Below are 8,655 nucleotides of genomic sequence, written 5' to 3' on the forward strand. Positions count from 1 at the left end.
CATAGCACCCAAACAATTACAGAAACTACAAAGAATACAAAATTCAGTTTTTTAACTTCAGCCTCTAAAGTACCACGTTGCACTTCATCCACATTCATGTAGGGGTATGCAAACATAAAACAATATCTGTAAGATTCTTGCATAATTCTCTAAAGTATTTTAATAAAAATTGGCATAAAAATGACTTAATGTGTGATCTTGACAGATACTACGAACATGATGAAATTAGTCCTAAATACCTCTCACCTTTTAACATATATTTAAGAAATATCAAACAAGCTGGCCACCATGCACTAGACACTTAAACCTAGTTTTTATTATTGTACCCTTTTTTTTTTCTTATTTTATTTTATTATTATTACTACTACTAGTAATAGTATTTTATATTATTATTACTAGTAATATTAGTATTTTATTTATGGAAGAAAGAAAGAATGAAAAAATGATAATAAAAAAACAAATAAATAATATATATATATAAAAGAAAAAAAATTATTGTCGAGACTATGCATGGACACTGACCTGAAACGGGCCTGAGTACGGTGTCATACTCTGGCCCAAAGTTATACCAATTAACAAACACTTAACGATAGATGCCATCAACCTTCGGGATGGAGGAAGAGGTCTAATGCACCTGACCCTCCTGGGCATTTAACATCACTACCCAAGTACCAACACAGAGGAAGCAAAGCCATTCGGCGACTCGTCCGGGAAGCCGGACTTTGTGCACCACTGCTATAGAGTAAGGGTGATGTGACCACAAGATTTTGCTGTTTGGTTGTCTTTTTTAATATAAGATTATTGTGTGTGTCTTTTTTACACCTGCTAATCATAGGTTTCCAACTCCAGTATATCTTCGAAATTGACTCTTACCACTATCTAGAAACTTAATCAAGAAGATCATAGCTTAGATCTTTTAACAAGATTCTACTTTTGAGTTTCACACTTTGTTAATAGAAAGTGTTGGTGATTGAAGATTGATGTGTTTGTATATTGATGATCATGAGATTAAATAGAGGTCTCTATGGGAATTACTGTTACCAGAGTATTTAAACTCTATCCTGGGTTGTTTTACTTGTGGCTGTCTGGAATACGAAGTGCCAAGAGGACTGCCTTGCTGATAGGATAGAGTGTGTGTGTGTGTGTGTATGGTGGTAGACAGCAAAATGTACCCCATAAAGAAGCTTCTATTCAAGGAGCAACATGCTGCTTGGAACTACTATAGAAAACTGAGACAATCTAGAACTAAAAAATAAGTTCTCATTTGTATCATTCAATGACAAAAGTATTTTCTGGATGTAGAGTTCCATGAGCACCAACAACAAACCATGCATCTGCAATCATGGATGTTTCAGCCACATGTTGGATTAAAAACTGCTGAAGATGTCCATGTTAGTGATACAAACTAATTTGTTTTATGAAATTCAATGGTTCGTCTAAGGAAGACCTTGATTACTTGAATATTGTAAGAGGTCACTCAGGGACAAATGATGAGTTTTGATGGACAGTGCTTGACTCAATTGGATGAGGAGCAACTCAATCACTAGACACATTTATAACTGGGTTATGCCAACATTTTGACTCTGAAAGAAGAGCAGTAATCTAATTGGCTGAGTTCAAGTTTTAAAATAAAAGTCTTCTTGGAGAAGTTATTTCATTTGTCACTTATGCAGCAGCAGCAGCAGATTATGAAGATATATCCTGTGGATAAATTTGTAAAGAGACCACCAGGTAAAACAATGCAAAGTAATGTGGGTGTTAAATACATCTCCATCTTAATCACGTTTTGAAGGAGTAACTTTTAAAATGTATCAGGAGATGAAGAAGTTGCAGTAATTATATTTTGGTTAGAAATTGTTTGATTATGCAATGGCCCACAATTATATACTGATACATTTGAGAGACCAAAGGTCACTTGGTTTGACAACAGTAATTTGCCACCACATACATACATCTATTCAAACAATTGCTTGGTAAGTGAACACAGCTGAAATTGCTTGATCATATTATGGTCAGAAAATGGTCCTAACCTATGTCTGCAGTTTTTTATTGTATTATTAATGACTCCTGGCCTTTGACTGAAGTTAAAATCCAGTTTAGGTGGACTGAAGAAAGTTATGACTACATATTTCAATCATTAAAACAGTAAATCTCTAGTAGAGGACTTAATGTTAGCTTATCCAAGATAAGGTAATGCATTCCTGCTAGATATTTATACTAAATGTAATAGAATTGGGAAAGTATTATTACAGACGTATGATGGAGTAGAACGTGTAATAGTGTATGCTAGTTGTATTCTGAGAGCGTTTGAACACATTTTACATGGCAAAAACATATCTCCTTGAAATTTTCACATTTGTAAAACATCACTTTTATACTAGAAAGTTTTCCATTAGGGTGAACCAAGTGTCACTGAAATAACAACATTCTTTTAAAATGTGGTAGTTATTACATCTTGGATCACAACATTGCAGTAATATGACTGTTATATTGCAGGCCCAGTCACTGGTGTATAAACTGAAGGGGAAAATTGTATAGGAATGAAAATAATTTAATCACTTGTAACAGTCATTCATATATGTTGAGTCTGCTGGTGGATGGACTTCACAAATGATATTTCAGGATCTCTGGAGTGAGTCACTGAATAGTCCAGATATACAAATGTAATGCAGACTTTCATAACCTGTGGCACTTGTATAAGTAATTACAAGTGCAGTAAGATGTACTATACCTTTATTATAACACATCAAGCAATGGCTCTTGTCTGAGATCCAGTTAATGATTCACAAAGCTCATATGCAAGATATACTTCAGATTTCTTAATGTGTTAGCATACTTTAACATGCAGAATTGTTCTTTTCTGGCTGCATTTGTGCTGAGACAGTAATTGTGTAGATACTGCACTCTGTGCAATTCTAAAAGAAAAGAAAAAAACAGCAGAGACAGGTTTTATATTATAGAGAATATTTCTATGTTCAGGTGGTGTTCTTCCAGAGCATGAATGACGTAATCAGAATGTGCTGATTGTTACCATACTTAATAAAGTAGATCAGTGCTTACCTATTGGTTGATACAGCAACACAGTCTGTTGAAGATGTATTATTGGTTGAACAAGGGAGTGTGGGAAGAAGTATAGATGGATTAAAATCACTTTACAACTAATTATTTTCTAAACAGTGTAAGATTTTGAGTGTGTGGAAGACAATCACTACAATATTCACCCCATCCCTGAGTCTAACAGGTTACTATAAAGTGCCAAGTTGTGACTGAAATGGCAAAGTTTTTAAATTATAGACAAATCAACTGGGATGAACACCTGCCATACATCATGACAGCATATCATGAGCAGCAGTTTGACTTACTATTCGATAAACTTGTTTGTGATTGACGGAGAAATACCTCTTTTTAAGCATGATAAATAGTCCAATCCTAATGCAAGAGTGCCTACAGGAATACATGGAGTGGTTTAGGTGTGAATTATGTGGCATGCACCAATCTGCATGTCAGCAGCTGAGTAAGACTGTCCATGGAATATCAGATGAGGAAATGCCAGTTAAGGAGTGCCATGACAGTTCTAATAATCAGCCCAGATAAACGATGTTGAAACCAGATCATTGCTTCTAAGATTAATTATCATATTAGCATTCAGGAGTAGGATGATTTTCCTTATTTAATTATTAATGGTCAAAAGTAAATGTTTGTTCCTTTTCAAAGTTAGAGTAGTGAAATGTTAATTGGACAATGTATGACAGAATCTCGATTATAATAATTAGGACAGCAGATGTTAGTAGATATAAGTTTAAGATGTTCATAAGCTGAAAGGCATTTCAATTGTTGTTTCCCAAGCTACTAAATGGTCCTTCATGATAAATTTATGCACTACATTATGTAAAAGTCAATTGATTGTAATAAAACTAAGACAGCTGATGTTATTAGTTGCAATTCTTAGAGAATTTGCAGTTGGAAGACTAAGATTGATCTGGAATTTCTGATAAATCAAAGTTCTAAAAGTACTATACCACTCTTGCTTTCTGATTTCTTACATATTTTGTAAAGAAAATTAGCTGAATGGTTATGATAAACCATTTCAGATTTTGTGTTTGAATTTATGAAATGTAACTAGAATTTATATATGATTTTATAAGCCTGTACATGTGGAAGACATGTGAGTGAAGTTGTGCTGTTAATAAGCCCATCAAACAAATCAGGTTATGATAAATTATTTTATCAGTCCTTGTTTTACTGGATTTCTTCTCTACTTGTTTCATGTTATGCTGACTACAGTGAGTGACTCAATCCATAGTAACAGTTCAGCTGCTGGTATATACAGCTGTCTATGACACTAAATGTTTATTATTTTTCAAGAGTCAAGTTTTTATTTATTCATAGATGGCGTTGTAGAAATAAGTATCAAAGTTATTGAAACACAGCTAGAGGCTTAAGTTACTGTAGGTGTCGTACTTAAATACTGGGCAATATATAGTAATATGCAATATTGATATGTTTGTGTGTACAGTATAATACATATACGGTTATGTGAATGTGGTGGTGCATATACGTACATAGGTATTTTGTTCACGAGTGTTTTATTGCATATATTAATCAAATACGCGGAACAAAACTGTCAATAAGTGAATAAAGAAATATATATTTTAGCTGAGGTAGTGATACACGAAGCAAAACTATTTTTACCTATTTACATTACTTCATTGGAACATTAGATGCAGTTGACAGTTTCACTAATTTTTGTGAAAGAATATATATATAGTTTTCAAAACAAAACCTTTGTGACCTCGTGAATTTCTCGCTGGAGAAATGAAAGTGGCATGACAACTTACACAAGATAAACAGTGTTCGCTGTAGTAAGGAATATGTTCTATTATGTCAAAATTACATATTAAGCGAGTGTTATTGTCTATAGAAACCAAAACCTATTGACGATAACTTCTGTATCATTACAAAATAAAGCTTGGTGTTTATATTGATTTAATTGCTTTTAAGGTACTATATCTAACTTTATAGACTGAAACACTTCGTCAACAAGTAAGTTCGCTATTTCTTAGCCGTATTAGCTAGGTTTGTTAATAGGCAATGTGAAAAATGTAATATAGTGATCAAATGTACGTCTGGCATAAAACGGTTGAACTAGGGCATTCTCGGATACTCAGAAAATATTTTTTCAAGTATTGTACGTATGTATACAGAAATTGTACTTCATAAGACTGATACGTTTAGCACTTCATTCATAAAATCTGTTTTAAAGTTGATTGTTGTCGTAACTAGGAAGTTGCAACGTTCTCATCTTTTGTATTAAATGATCCGTCATTATAAACCGAATTGATGAAGTAGTTTCAATCTCGATTTCTGTCATATTAAGCCAAATAATCTTTAATTATATGTATCTTGTTTTCTCATCTGTACGGGCCTGGCATGGCCTAGCGCGTTAAGGCGTGCGCTTCGTAATCTGAGGGTCGCGGGTTCGCGCCCGAGTCGCGCCAAAATATGCTCGCCCTTCCAGCCGTGGGGGCGTTATAATGTGACGGTCAATCCCACTATTCGTTGGTAAAAGAGTAGCCCAAGAGTTGGCGGTGGGTGGTGATGACTAGCTGCCTTCCCTCTAGTCTTACACTGCTAAATTAGGGACGGCTAGCACAGATAGCCCTCGAGTTGCTTTGTGCGAAAAAACAAACAAACTCATCTGTATTTGCTAGAAATTTCTCTAAAGTTCTATTATTGCTTGACGTTTTTCCTTTATAATGGATAAAGGTTACCCTTTCAGTGTTCTGACGATATATACGACTATTTTTAGTTCCCAAGACTTCAGGAGTGGACCTCAATCTATTGACTGTTGAAGAAGAGCATATAAATGAAGACCTGCTTTTTTGTTTTTCAAAAGTTATGTCGTCTCTTTTAGAACCCATAATTTAACTCATCCAGAATGCGAGGAAGAAACAATTTCATCAAATATTTCAGTCCTAAAATCACTCTGCATCAACACTGACGCTGTGGAATCGAGCCTGCCTGCTTTCCACGTGACAGGACAAGAAAAGATAAACACCAACATTTCATAAGTTTCCTTCATGAAAGTTGTGAGAAAACTTGCAACCACAAAATCGACTGCTGTATACACTACTAAAGAACCACTGCAATCCAAAGAATGAAAATACCTTTGTACTTTGTAGCGTTTCCTCTGATAAAATACCGAAAAAGCACCGTGAAAGATCTTCAAGTGCAACAACAGTTTTGAATGTCAAAACATTAACATCCATCATGATGCCCTTCATCTTCAGTGATCTAGTATCATTACGAATAACTTCAGTTTGATTCATAAAGAATCAGGAAATATTGTAAATTTACTCCTCGTCATCAACGATTTATTGTAGTTGCAAATTACTTCACTTTTCAAATGGATTTTTTAAAATATTTGAAATAGAAGCCCTTAACGCAATGTTTGGAAAGGACCAATTTTCGAGATGAAAAGCCAATGTATATTCTGCGAAGCACAATCAGCATGCAAAGGATGTTAGTGTTAAAATATATGTGCTATGAGATCAAATATGGAAGCAATTTTTCATGAAATATAGCTTGAACATGGCTGTTCACATTAGTCATAAGCATCAATGAAAATTCAACAAATCATCATTCTGTTATAACACTGAATGGAGAGCTAGACTTACACCTTTGTGCAAATTAATTGAAACAAATGGTAATTTTACAATATTTTCAGCATGGCGGCTGGTGTAGGCTCGCTGATTTCCTTTAATAGTCACTTTTTCACACAGAATGAAGACCTTTAATCACTCCACATACTTTTATGTATGTAATCACAGCTGCACCAGGATGCAGATCACATACCACACCCATCAGGAGCTGTATTTTTTTAGTCACACATGAAGTTTGGCAAACAACAAGTTATAATCATTCTTTTGCATGATACGCCATCACGAAGCATAGCAGGAATTTGTTTCACTCAGTTCAACTGCGACTAACAAAGTTCACAAACACATATTCGATCATCTGCATTTCCTGTTCCCCAAATTATCACATCGTGAATAACACAAATGTTAGTTTACATGTTAATCAACTCCTTCACAACTGACTGTTAAAACTAATAACTTGGCTATTTGTATTACTTCCAAGTACTCTAAATCATGCCATTTGTTGCTCAGCCGACACACAAGTGAGGAACTGTGGTAAAGAACCAATAAGATTTAACCCACCTGCTGAAATAATTAGCACATACTAATTACCTTCTTGTGTATCTGGGAGAAAATCTGCTATATCCTGGACTATTTTCTGTAACGGAGAACCTACAACTATGCTGGGGTTTGTACTGGTGTGGCCAACATATACAGTACAGATTTTGCACAATTACTTAATGTCTCAGTTTGAATGCATCCAGAAGAACTGCTTCTGTACATTATTACAAGTGCTGGAAATGTCATTAAGTTTAAAATATCTTCTTCTTGGGTTCTATGAGAACTGCTAGTTGTCTCACAGACTGAGAACCATTGTCTGATGGTTTACAGCATCACTACAACAGACATTTCAGCATGCTTAGATACTAGTGAAAAAGCCACACAATTACATATGCTTGTACAATAGTCATTTGTCTATAATAAAGGCACTCTTTACCTTGCTAGATGACAAGTAGTACCAAACCAGATTCATGTCTTTCAGCCATACTCTCAAGTGCTTCTGAAGTAGTGAATTCATTACATGTTGTACAGTGGCAGTCATTGCTTCTGCAATAGATTTCAGTAAACATACATGTTCTCATCTGTGTTAAATGACTGGATAATGTGTGTTTGGAAATATGCACAAAGCTACACAAAGGGCTATTTGTGCTCTGCCCACCATGGGTATCAAAACCAGTTTTTAGCAGTATGAGTCCACAGATATACCACTGTGCTACTGGATAACGAAGAAAGATAAAGTTTTACTTCTGTCTAATGGGTTTTTGAAAGTTCATAACCCATTTCAGTTATGAATAGGCCACAAGAATGTTGGAGTTTCTTCCATTAATTAATACTTGCCAAATACTACAATCACAAGCAGATCTTCTATTGTTCTGCAATTATACTTTCAGAAGCCAGCAGCACATAAAAAGCAAATGATTACACATTCTACTCCATTCTATGACTGTGACAATACTGCTCCAATTGCATTACTACTAACAGTCAATATCTAAGTAGAATACTCTGTCTTCTCTTCAGAATGTTACATCAAAGCTTTAGTGACTGAAATTCTTCGTCAGTCTTTAGTACACCTAAAATTTACTTAGGTCTTAGCCATTGAAGCTAACACAGAAATAGTAAAATGTTGATATGACAATAATTTAGAAAAGTATGGATATCTCTCTTCACAAATAGGAACAAGTCTTTAACTGCTATAGTTTTCAAATCTGCAATCTGATTGAAATATTTCACCAGTATATATGAACATTTCTCTTGCCTTTAATTTCATTTACCTTTCTTATCTGAAAAGAGAACAACATGAATGTTTAAGCAGCACACCTTGAATATCATTTTGATTCTTGAATGCAAAGCATAAGTACATTTTACCACTTATAAGTTCTGAATATATACATCTCTTCACAGAAATGAATAAAACCTTATAACCTGAACACTTTCAAAAGGTGGACCTTTCTTCTTC

This window comes from Tachypleus tridentatus, chromosome 13 (genome assembly GCF_004210375.1).
Source record: "Tachypleus tridentatus isolate NWPU-2018 chromosome 13, ASM421037v1, whole genome shotgun sequence".
NCBI lineage: Eukaryota > Metazoa > Arthropoda > Merostomata > Xiphosura > Limulidae > Tachypleus > Tachypleus tridentatus.